Source organism: Neoarius graeffei, chromosome 4 (genome assembly GCF_027579695.1).
Source record: "Neoarius graeffei isolate fNeoGra1 chromosome 4, fNeoGra1.pri, whole genome shotgun sequence".
Classification (NCBI taxonomy): Eukaryota; Metazoa; Chordata; class Actinopteri; order Siluriformes; family Ariidae; genus Neoarius; species Neoarius graeffei.
In genome coordinates, this window is record NC_083572.1 from 90,612,123 (window position 1) to 90,625,026 (window position 12,904).

Consider the following 12,904-nt stretch of genomic DNA (forward strand, 5'->3'; position numbering starts at 1 on the left):
TACATTTTGTTCGAAACGTGTTCTTTTAAAGGAACATTTCTTGCTTGAAACTTTTATTAGAAGGAAAATAATATTCATTCTAATGCAATATCCATTATAAGCCAGATTTTAGCAGTAATCAGAATTGAGCACTTATTCTCGCCTTGCGGCAAAAACATGGCATCTAAGGCTATAGTTACGCAGTAGGAAATAATAATGCAAATTATCTTATCTGTAGCAGAGATTTTTTTTTTCCACTATGAACAGCAGAAGTCACAATGAATGACATTTTTGATTGCAACTGGGTCTACTCTCATATCAGTACTAAAATATCTGATATATGGAGAAACAATCACATCCAATTTCATGTTTGTCACAATTTCACATTCTGCCTGACTTTTCAGGATAATGTAGACCAGCTCAGGGGAAGGCAACTGAAACTAGAAGGGCATTTGATAGAGTGCATACCTCCACCAAGCCACATATGATCAACATCAAAATCAAATCCCTGGAACCCAGGGTAATATTAAAGCTCATCTCATTATCTCAAGCCGCTTTATCCTGTTCTACAGGGTCGCAGGCAAGCTGGAGCCTATCCCAGCTGACTACGGGCGAAAGGCGGGGTACACCCTGGACAAGTCGCCAGGTCATCACAGGGCTGACACATAGACACAGACAACCATTCACACTCACATTCACACCTACGCTCAATTTAGAGTCACCAGTTAACCTAACCTGCATGTCTTTGGACTGTGGGGGAAACCGGAGCACCCGGAGGAAACCCACGCGGACACAGGGAGAACATGCAAACTCCACACAGAAAGGCCCTCGCCGGCCACGGGGCTCGAACCCGGACCTTCTTGCTGTGAGGCGACAGCGCTAACCACTACACCACCGTGCCGCCCAATATTAAAGCTGTCCACCAAATTTCATCCAAATCCATTCACTACTTTTTCAGTTACACTGGGAACAGACAAAAAAAAAAAAATCCTGGATCCACATTGAGGTTTGCATCATTACATTAATGGCATTTAGCAGACACTCTTATCCAGAGCGACATACAATATACCCAGAGCAGCCTGGGGAGCAGTTGTGGGTTCAGTCCCTTGCTCAAGGTCACTTCAGGTACTCCTGCTGGTCCAGGGAATCAAACCTTTTGGTCCCAAAGCTGCTTCTCTAACCATTAGGCCATGCCCTTCCCCTCCATCAAAATCTAATCAATTGTTCCTTGACCCACTGCCCAGCTTTCCTTAAAATTTCATCAAAAATCTGTTCACTACTTTGAGTTACATTGGGAACAGACAAAAAAAAAAATCCTGGAGCCACATAGATCTCTAGATTTGCATTATTACATTAATGGCATTTAGCAGACGCTCTTATCCAGAGCGACGGCTGACGTGCCCTTGAGCAAGGGACCTAACCCCCATCTCCTCCCCAGGTATGCTGGGTATGTTGTATGTTGCTCTGGATAAGAGCATCTGCTAAACGTCATTAAATGTAATGATGCAAACCTCAATGTGGATCCGGGATTTTTTTTTTTTGCCCGTTCCCAATGTAACTCAAAAAGTAGTGAATGGATTTGGATGAAATTTGGTGGGTAGCCTGGAGAGCAGTTGTGGGTTCAGTTCCTTGCTCAAGGGCACTTCAGCCACTCCTGCTGGTCCAGGGAATTGAACCTGCAACCTTTTGGTCCCAAAGCTGCTTCTCTAACCATTAAGCCATGCCCTTCCCCTCCATCAAAATGTAATCAATTCTTCCTTGACCCATTGCCCATCTTTCCTCGAAATGTCATCAAAAATCTGCTCACTACTTTTTGAGTTACACTGGAAACAGTCAAACAAACAAAACAAACAAACGGAGGCGAAAACAGAGACTGAGCCCTGTCTTAGTGTGCCATTTGTGTGTGTTTGTGAAATAGAGACAGATGTATAACCTAACTCACTCCCATCAGCCACAGCCAAGAATTTGATTTGGGAACAGACGCAGTGGGTGATGGGTTATTACTATGTGCACCCACCCCCTCCAGATGATTTACAGTCTTTAGTTTTCCACACCTGCGCTAAATTCACTGTCCCCATGTGGTGTCCAACCAAGTTAATGGATCCCTAAGCACAGCTGTAGAGCCATGGTGTAAAGACGAGACCTAGATGCATGGCTCAGGTCAGAGTGTCTGAAAGAGACACACCGGGAGAAAGGGCAGTTCATTGGGAAAAGGTTACATGATGCGTGTGCTTGACCTGAAAGAAAAATGGAGGTCTTCTCGCAGGACTCACTGTTGTAGTTCCTAAACAATAGCTGGAGTGTGTTTGGAGGCTTTAGTGTAGCTGCTTGGGTACGGTGAACTGAACGTAAAGGATGCTGGGAGGAAATGAGCAAGCCATGTGTAATGGCCTGTGTGGACGTCATTAACAATTTATCAGGAATAGCCCTATATAGCGTCCGATCAAGCATAGCATCCACAAAGGGCATTAAATGTGAAAACCGCATACACACGCAGCAGCCGGTAAACTGTAATTTAATGATCAAAGTGAGTAAAGCTTCGAGGCCAGGCTAGAGGTTGTTGATTTCTAGCTGTAATGGCTCTCAGCAGAGAACTTCTTTGTAGCACCGTTATACGCTGACTGAATTTCGTATACGCTGACTGAAAGAAAGCCTCAGATGTTAACCAATCATGCAGTACATGGGAATTAAATGAAGGAAGATAAGTAAGGAATACTGAGTAAGGAGCACTGCTGTCGGAAACTAATCATGGTGTCATGTGGTGCGACCGAATCAAAGCTATTGTTACCACTAAAAGGTTGATTCATTTCCTGACAGCAACCACGTGATGGGTTTTGTCTCTTTTAGAACACAGCAATCTGGGGGGGGGGGACATTTTTATTAATTATAAAATAAGAAGTTGCAATTTTTATCCATTTATTGTTACATTCAGTGTTGCAGAATGTTGGAGTTTATCACTACTTGACTAAAAAACTGCAACGGTCTCTTTTCTGAATATTTCTCAGCTGGAAATAATAATAATAATAATAATAATAATCTCATCTCATTATCTCTAGCCGCTTTATCCTGTTCTACAGGGTCGCAGGTAAGCTGGAGCCTATCCCAGCTGACTATGGGCGAAAGGCGGGGTACACCCTGGACAAGTCGCCAGGTCATCACAGGGCTGACACATAGACACAGACAACCATTCACACTCACATTCACACCTACGCTCAATTTAGAGTCGCCAGTTAACCTAACCTGCATGTCTTTGGACTGTGGGGGAAACCGGAGCACCCGGAGGAAACCCACGCGGACACGGGGAGAACATGCAAACTCCACACAGAAAGGCCCTCACCGGCCACAGGGCTCGAACCCGGACCTTCTTGCTGTGAGGCGACAGCGCTAACCACTACACCACCATGCCACCCAATAATAATAATAATAATAATATATTAGTTAGTTAGTTTTATTCATGTATTTATTTTTAAAGCAGAGAGACTTTTTTTTGTATATGTTTTAAAGTTTAAAGTGAGGCCCTGGCTCCAGAACCAGAACCAACACCAAATCTGTCAAAATTTACTATTATGAGATAAGACGATATATACTGTTTGTCAGTGGGTGCAGGCACTTACAGATGCAGTTGCAGGAGAGAGCAGGCGTGTCACAAACTAGCAGCCAAATCCAAAATGTGAGTCAGGAAGCAGAGTCAGGTATAGACAGAGGGTCGGTTGATCAGCGAACAGAATGTCAGAGGCAAACAACTAATTTGGAGTCAGAGTATAAACAAAAGCAGGATCAATGTCACAGAAGTAAGTACAGGAACCCGAACGGCTTGGTATGTTCAGGTACAGTGACATGGAACGATACTTTGCACTGAGGGAGAATGGTTGTAGTCCTTAAATAGCATGACTGCTTAAGTGTGATGAGGAACAGATGTGGCAGTAATCAAAATTTGGGAGAGAGAAGGCGCTGTGGCATTGTAGTCAGTGGAGACCATGTTTGAAGGTTGCCACGAACTTGCGCTATTCATGACAGTGTTGTGGTACTTGAGACTGGTCTTGGTCTCCAGAACACTTTTTGAAGGTCTCGGAATCGACCATATTTTCACTCGGTCTTGTCTCGATCTTGGACATAGAGGACTCTGAATTTGACTTCAAGACCAGTCAAGATCACAACTGTGAGGATTTCACTAAATTGCCTGTGCATTCTCTGATTTATTTGTTAACATTGTTACTGTGATTGGATGTAAAATTTCTTGTTTCAAATGCAACCAATAACGTAACTCATTGCTAATTTGAAGACGTTCTTCCTGTTAACAGCTGTCACCCCTCCCCCACCCCTTCACATACACTGGTCTGGTCCTGGCCTTGACTTGGTCTCACCCTGCCTTGGTCTTGACTTGATCTCAACCCCTCAAAATCTTGGTCTTGACTCGGTCTCACCTTGCATTGGTCTTGACTTGGTCTCAACCCCTCAAAGTCTTGGTCTTGACTCAATCTCACCCTGCCTTGGCCTTGACTTAGTCTCAACCCCTCAAAGTCTTGGTCTTGACTCAGTCTCACCCTGCCTTGGCCTTGACTTAGTCTCAGCCCCTCAAAGTATTGGTCTTGACTCTGTCTTGCACTGCCTTGAGCTTGGTCTTGACTTGGTGTCAACCCCTCAAAGTCTTCGTCTTGATTCAGTCTCGCCCTGCCTTGGTTTTGGTCTTGACTTGATCTCAACTCCTCAAAGTCTTGGTCTTGTCTCGGTCTCAATACACTCTGGTCTTGGTCATGACTTGGTCTCAGTTTAGGTACTCTTGACTACAACACTGAGACGACATTTCACAAAGGGGTCATGAAAGCACAAGGCTGCTGGGATGTAATTAAAGGTCTGAAACACATCCACAATACAACTGAATGCAGTATTATCATCATCTATAATACAGCAGACACATTAACTCCGTGTAATCCCTCATTCCCATACCTGCTACAGTGTTCCAGTTATCAGCAAGCTGTTCCATGCCATTTATCTCAGTCACTCCATCCACAGAACAGACAGTTTAATGAACAGTCACGACTCAGCACCGTCTCAATGACGGAAATCGTTCTCTTTGGTACCTGCTGCCTTTGATATGGCTGTCTGAGCTAGCGCCCTCTGCGAAGTGACATGCATCAAACCATTTGCATTAGCTTCTCTGCTAAGTTCTCATTCAGAGAGGCAGAGATTAACAAGGTGAGGTTAGAGATGAACCCATGGCTTCACATGCTGGTTGACATACTGAGTATATCTGAGGAGGGACTTAGAGATTTTTCACAGGGCTCTGCTCATACACACATCAGTGCTATTCGTTAGCTTAGCGCAGCACTGTGGGATTAGCTAGCATTAGCATACCAAACTGTCAGTGAAACAAAGGGAGCGATAAAACGAAAACATTTTCTCGATGTGTCTGGAAAATAATCCATACATTGAAATTCTCTTGAGATTATTCTCATTTTAACACGAACCCGCTTCAGCTTTAATTGTAAGCATTATGTATGCGCACTAAAGTGGGACCTTCTTATGCCAAGCTCTTGGAGGTTAAATTTGAGGAAAAAATTATTTGATCTTTCGTGATGTCGAAAGATTTTTCTTTGAAAACCAATATATAAACCTGCAGACTCTCATTCCTACAAGCATTGCAGCTCTTTGCATCCAGATCAGTGCAGAATTCAATTATATATTCACAGCTCATGAGAGAAAAACAAAGAAATGTGTGCGTTCATGGGCGCCGCCGGGGGGGGAAGGTTAGAACGATTCTAGGGGCCCAGCACTGCCATGGGGCCCTTTAAGGGGCTGATAATATGCTTTTAATGATTTTAATAAGACTTTTGAAATAACAACAATGCAATATTCCATCTGGTAAAATGAGCTAATTGAACAAGGTTGTCTATTTCTTGAGTTCTTCAACATATTGTCATTTAACCCTCCTCCTTTTGCGAAATGGTACGGTCCAGTTCTGGTAGAAGCGCGATGCGTTAAATCTGTGTGCTGATCAGTGCGACGCTACTTGCTGCTGTGTTGCGGTGCAGCAGCCAGCCAGCCAGCAGTGGAGTGCGTACAGTCTATGATCGCTAAATATGAAGAGTGGCTGTCAAAAACGTAAAGAAAGGCAGCTGAACGCTGAGAGGGACCGGAGAGGCAGGCAACTGGTCACTCAGTTTTTCCCAAAGAAAGGTAGCTATCGCTCACATGTGTGTTCAAAATATTAGCGAATGGTAAATGGACAGTATGAACGTGGTTGGATTAGCCTATCAAGAGGACACTTTTACAGTTTGTACAGTGACATTTTTTCCATTTTAATAACTGAACTGACTTGTGTGATAAACAAGATGAAATATTACGTTATGCTGGTGCTAATAACCAGTTTCATAACTAATGGGGTGCCCTAAATATGCACAGATTCAGCCTCAGGGGGACCTCCGCCCTACCAAACCACTGAACCCCCCTTTGGAGAAGGAGGTAAGCAGCAATACAACCCATAAATGCTTTAGGATTGAAGTTTTTAATGAGCGAGCGCCATATACAGTTTGCTAGATTAAAGTGTTGCTAATAAACTTTTTCTACGATTTATTAGCAGTCACATCACACATTTCACTACCAATTGTCCTAGCACAAGAAGGCATGTGGCAAAATCTTGAATTTTCATTTGTGATTGTAAATGCACCAGAATTAGTCACTGACCAGTTTTCATCTAGTCCCTGGTAGGTTAATACATAAAATGTAATAAAGTCACAAACTCAAGGTCCATGGGCTATCAAAAGTCAAATAATGACAATAGTGCAATTGTGACGAGGGTGGGCAAAGTTGGGGGGCCCAAAATTCTAATCTTTCATGGGGCCCAAAATTTCTGGCAGCGCCCCTGTGTGCGTTACCTCTACAGAGAGCATTGCCTAAGACAGAGAGAATTCTTCTGCTGCTCGCTTATCATCTAATTAATAAAACACTGGCACAAGTTATACTTTCAAACATGAAAATCCACCAGGATCCCGAGACAGCCTTCGTTTTTAAGGTACGTTCACTTATCTCCTACAGACGGAGACATAGTGTAAGAACACACCATACTTTTATAAGTTTATAGTAGATATGTTGTGTTGTGGAACATCTGTGAAGGAAGATATCACAGTTATTCCCTCACAAAGCTGTCTTTTTTTTCTCTCAACTCAAGGTAATACAATCAAACTAGTTATGTTAGTTCTGTCTTTTACATGAACATTGATTTCCCCGCTCCACTCACATGCATGGTGTTATGCAAGACTTGGTGTATATCAAGGCACAATCCAGAAATCAGGATTTCAATTCGTCTCCGGTTTCCCCCACAGTCCAAAGACATGCAGGTTAGGTTAACTGGTGACTCTAAATTGACCGTAGGTGTGAATGTGAGTGTGAATGGTTGTCTGTGTCTATGTGTCAGCCCTGTGATGACCTGGCGACTTGTCCAGGGTGTACCCCGCCTTTCGCCCGTAGTCAGCTGGGATAGGCTCCAGCTTGCCTGCGACCCTGTAGAACAGGATAAAGCGGCTACAGATAATGAGATGAGATGAGATGAATTCGTCATGGTGATCAGATTACAGGCAGACAGCACTGAGCTCGGATAATCCATATTTATTCTATCCACATTTCACTGGATATGAGCAATTGCATGCTCTGTTTGGCTACTCTACTACTAGGCTATCAGCTCATATACTGTGAGTAGAGAAAAACAAAATGGTGGCACGTGTTGCTGAACCAACCAAGGACGAAATAAAAACTCTACCTGAAACTAAACCCCCAAAAATACAAAACAGCAACAAAATACGGAATGAAAGTATTTGATGGTAAGAACAAATTTTTTTTTTTCAATAATTATTATTCTCGCATCTCATCTCATTATCTGTAGCCGCTTTATCCTGTTCTACAGGGTCGCAGGCAAGCTGGAGCCTATCCCAGCTGACTACGGGTGAAAGGCAGGGTACACCCTGGACAAGTCGCCAGGTCATCACAGGGCTGACACATAGACACAGACAACCATTCACACTCACATTCACACCTACGGTCAATTTAGAGTCACCAGTTAACCTAACCTGCATGTCTTTGGACTGTGGGGGAAACCGGAGCACCCGGAGGAAACCCACGCGGACACGGGGAGAACATGCAAACTCCACACAGAAAGGCCCTCGCCAGCCACGGGGCTCGAACCCAGACCTTCTTGCTGCGAGGCGACAGCGCTAACCACTACACCACCGTGCCGCCATTATTCTCGCATTTTTCACAAATTGCTACTGTCAGTCGTTTCGCTGGTTTGTTTACATTCTAAGTGGAAATGATTTTGTCCGACGTTTTGTATAGTTTTCAATTGATCGAATTTGCAAAAAATAAAATAAAAATGCTCCATTTCTCAAAATCCAGTGAATGTGGATAGAATAAAACAGTTATGCCACTCAATCTCATAGTACGTAGCTTACAGCCAAGTTGGCGCTACGCATCTTGTCGGCTATCAGCTCATGTACGACTTGATTTCGTGGAATACTGTTAATTATTGTAAAACAGGAAAATACACCAATCTCAAAACCAGGAGGTAGGACTAGAAACAAAGAGTGGGGAACAACAGAGAACAAGGCTCAACGGTACAAAAATGCACAATAAGACGTCACACAAAGGGACAGAAACAATAAGGCATAAATAACTAACTACAGTAATTAAATGCTTAGCACAGAACAGGTGAGCACAACTGGGAAACAGACCAATGATAGGACAGGGGCGGAGACAGGACCAATAACCAAATAAAACACGTCATCATAATAAACAAAAGCGCAACATGACTCACGAGACAAAAATGTGCGATGCTCTGAGACTGTTTATAAGGACTTTGTAATCTTATACTTTAATAATAAGAATAATACAATGAAGCGCCGTTGTAATACAGATCACTATAGAGGCTTTGCACCATCACGTGACCCCATAGCAACAGTAACTACGCTGCCATGACAGAGGGCACGATTGTAGTGCTTCATTCAGCGGAGTTAAGGCCAATTTATGCTGACAACCCAGTCCTCGCAGATGGCATCGCAGATGGCGTCTGCGTAGCCCCCCCCACCTTCGCAGACGCTCTGCGCGCACCTCCCAAAAATTGTGACCATCGCAGAAGCCTCGCAGACAGCGTCGCAGACAAGAGGGCTCTGATCGGTCCACTCTACATCCGCTGTACACGCACTTCCACTTCCCTACTTTCCCGGTTTGGTTTGTTTTCACAACCGCCAGTTTTAAAAACACGAGCGAAGATGGAGCAGCACGAAGAGCGGTTGATCGAGGAAGTGAGGAAGTACGGACATCTATACGACTCCAGTTCTAGTCATTCTAAGTAACCGGAGGATAAACACTCCACTAACCACACCCACCAACTACTCCTAGCGATTTCGCGACTCCGCGCCCCCTTGCGTTGTGGCGGTGAATAACATCGCGCACGCCTATTACTCCCCGCTCAACGATAAATTACAACTGTCTGCGAAAAGCTATCTGCGAAAGCCTTGTCGCAAGAGCATGCAGAGGCCCTTAGTTCTAACTGATCAGTATGGGAAGGTTTTGCTGCATTTTTGGATGTCCAAATCATTTTGAACAAAACAAAGACATCAGATTTTTTTTTTATTTACCAAAAGTAATTCATCATCGGGGGGAAAAAAACGAGAGAAATTTCTAAACGTAGAAGGGAATAATAATAATAATAATAATAATAAAAAACAAAAACCCTAATATATCCTAATAATAAAACCGTAGGCTGGTAACTCCTTCCAGCTGGGTAGTAAGACAAAACAGATCATAAATATACAGTGTCTTGCAAAAAAAAAAAAGTATTCATCCCCCTCGGTGTTTGTCCTGTTTTGTCGCATTGCAAGCTGGAATTAAAATGGATTTTTGGGGGGTTAGCACCATTTTGATGTACACAACATGCCTACCACTTTAAAGGTGAATTTTTTTTTAATTGTGACACAAACAATAAGATGAAAAAACAGAAATCTGGAGTGTGCATAAGTATTCACCCCCTTCGTATGAAACCCCTAAATAAGAGCTGGTCCAACCAATTCACTTCGTAAGTCACATAATTAGTTGATTAAGATCCACCTGTATGCAATCAAAGTGTCACATGATGTCTGTATAAATCACCCTGTTCTGGAAGGACCCTGACTCTGCAACACTACTAAGCAAGGAACATGAAAACCAAGGAGCCTCCAAACAGGCCAGAGACAAAAGTTGTGGCGAAGTATAGATCAGGGTTGGGTTATAAAAAATATCCCAAACTTTGAATATCCCACAGAACACCATTAAATCCATTATAGCAAAATGGAAAGAATATGTCACCACTACAAACCTGACAAGAGAAGGCCACCCACCAAAACTCACAGACCAGGCAAGGAGGGCATTAATCAGAGATGCAACAAAGACACCAAAGATAACACTGAAGGAGCTGCAAAGATCCACCGAGATGGGAGTATCTATCCATAGGACCACTTTAAGCCATACACTCCACAGAGTGGGGCTTTATGGAAGAGTGACCAGAAAAAAGTCATTGCTTAAGAAAACATGTTTGGCGTTTACCCAGCAGCATGTGGCAGACTCCCCAAACACATGGAAGAAGATTCTCTGGTCAGATGAGACAAAAATTGAACTTTTTGGCAATCATAGAAAACGCCATATGTGGCGCAAACCCAACACCCTGAGAACACCATTCCTACAGCAAAGCATGGTGGTGGCAGCGTCATGCTGTGAGGATATTTTTCATCTGCAGGGACAGGAAAGCTGATCAGGACTGAAGGAAAGATGGATGGCACTAAATACAGGGCAATGCTGGAGGAAAAGAATATCATAATGAGACGGCGCTGGAACTGGATAGGGCACGGCATGAGAAGAGAGCCAAACAGCGTCCTTAGAGTAGCCCTGCATTGGACACCAGAAGGTAGAAGAAAAAGAGGACGACCCAAAACCACCTGGCATCGGACTGTTGAGGAGGAGATGCGAACCATGAATCTGATCTGGAGAAGTGTCCAAAAGATGGCCCAAAATCGCCAGGAGTGGAGATCCTTCGTTGCTGCCCTAAATGCCAGGAGGCATAACGGGCAGTAAGTCAGTCAGTCTGGAGGAAAACCTGTTTGAGTTGGTCACAGGTTTGAGACTGGGATGAAGGTTCACGTTCCAGCAGGACAATGACCACCTTAAACATACTGCTAAAGCTACACTGGAGTGGTTTAAAGGGAAACATTTAAATGTCTTGGAATGGCCTAATCAAAGCCCAGACCTCAATCCAACTGAGAATCTGTGGCACAACTTGAAGATTGCTGTACACCAACGCAACCCATCTAACTTGAAGGAGTTGGAGTAGTTTTGCCTTGAGGAATGGGCAAAAATTCCAGTGGCTAGATGTGCTAAGCTAATAGAGACATACTCCAAGAGACTTGCAGCTGTAATTGCAGCAAAAGGTGGCTCTACAAAGTATTGAGTTTGGGGGGTGAATACCTATGCACACTCCAGATTTCTGTTTTTTCATCTTAATTATTGTTTGTGTCACAATAAAAAAACAATGTGCACCTTTAAAGTGGTAGGCATGTTGTGTAAATCAAATGGTGCTAACCCTCCAAAAATCCATTTTAATTCCAGTTTGTAATGCGACAAAACAGGACAAACACCAAGGGGGATGAATACTTTTCCAAGACACTGTACGACATAGTTCAGAATAAGAATTTACGAGAATGTGTTAGCATTCACTGCACTGCAAACACTATCCTGGGGCCATCCTTAAAAAAAAATCAGTTTCCTGTCCACCGGGTGAGCAAAAAAATTTTCAGTCGGGAGGGAGGGATTTTTTTTTTTTATGGATGGATAAGAAATCGCAATGCTGTGTTTGCTTTTTCTTTCAGTACTTTATTACAAAAGCAGACACATTTAATAAAATGACAGTTTAATCAACTGAAACTTGTACAAAAACTAAGTTAGCATTTTAAATGCTGACTGCAACATTTGCAAAACTTTTACAAAGGTACTTAAAATGTCCGACGCACGGACTTTTTGTAGTTCTAAATCGAGCGTTAGGCCTAGTTCGGATTAAATTGCACTATTAAAATGATCACTGAATGATTTGTTTTTCTGAATCTTTACTATTTTGTTGTTCGCTAGAATACCATTTTGCGATTTCACACTTAAGCAAAATTGAAAACTCCGGATCTGCTTCCTTCATGGTGGCGGCCATTTTTTTGTGCCGCACGGCGCATGCGCAGAGCTGATTCAGTTCAGAGTGCGCGCGCACTCGGCGGAGGCAGTAGTGTGCCGGAGGGAACAGAAGCAGAGATGACGCTTATTTTGTCTCCGGTAAACCAGTCTTCTCTCGTTCAATTACGTGCTGGCATCAAAAGACACCGTTGGTTGTAAATGAACCCAAACTGAGTGGTTGGAGTGTATTTTCATACACAAATGGAGAAATGTTCGCTGAGTGTGTAATTGTGTAGCCGCCACTGCAGACCGTTGTCATTGTTAATTCATAGCATGCTCAGCTGCGTGAATGTGTCATGCACCGAAAATAAGAGATTTACAAGCCAGGAACGCCTCATGATGCAATACGCAAGAAAAGAAAGAAGATTTACTGCCATTTTACTTTGTATTTGAGTAAAGTGAATAAATAAATGGTCTGTGGAAAATGCATTTAATCCTGGGAACTGCGTGCACAGGAGTTTATTTTGTGTTTACTCCCCTCCCGGCTGGCTACTTATTTGTCATGGCTGGCTAGTATGAGCCTTAGTGGAAAGCCCTGGGAATGCGGAAATGGCAAGTTTGATTTTAGATTTACGAACCTGAAAAAAAAATGTTGAAAAACCGGCGTTAAAAAAAAAAAATTTCAACCGCACAAACGGCACTCACCCGGCCGGTGGACTGGAAACGGAACATTTTTTAATAATGGCCT

At 43.2% G+C, this 12,904-nt stretch overlaps 1 protein-coding gene across 4 annotated transcripts in view; it reads right to left on the minus strand.

Annotated features, from left to right (window-relative positions):
• pik3r3b (phosphoinositide-3-kinase, regulatory subunit 3b (gamma)) overlaps window positions 1–12,904 on the minus strand; it is a 578,548-nt gene that overhangs the window by 436,608 nt on the left and 129,036 nt on the right. The window lies entirely within an intron of this gene.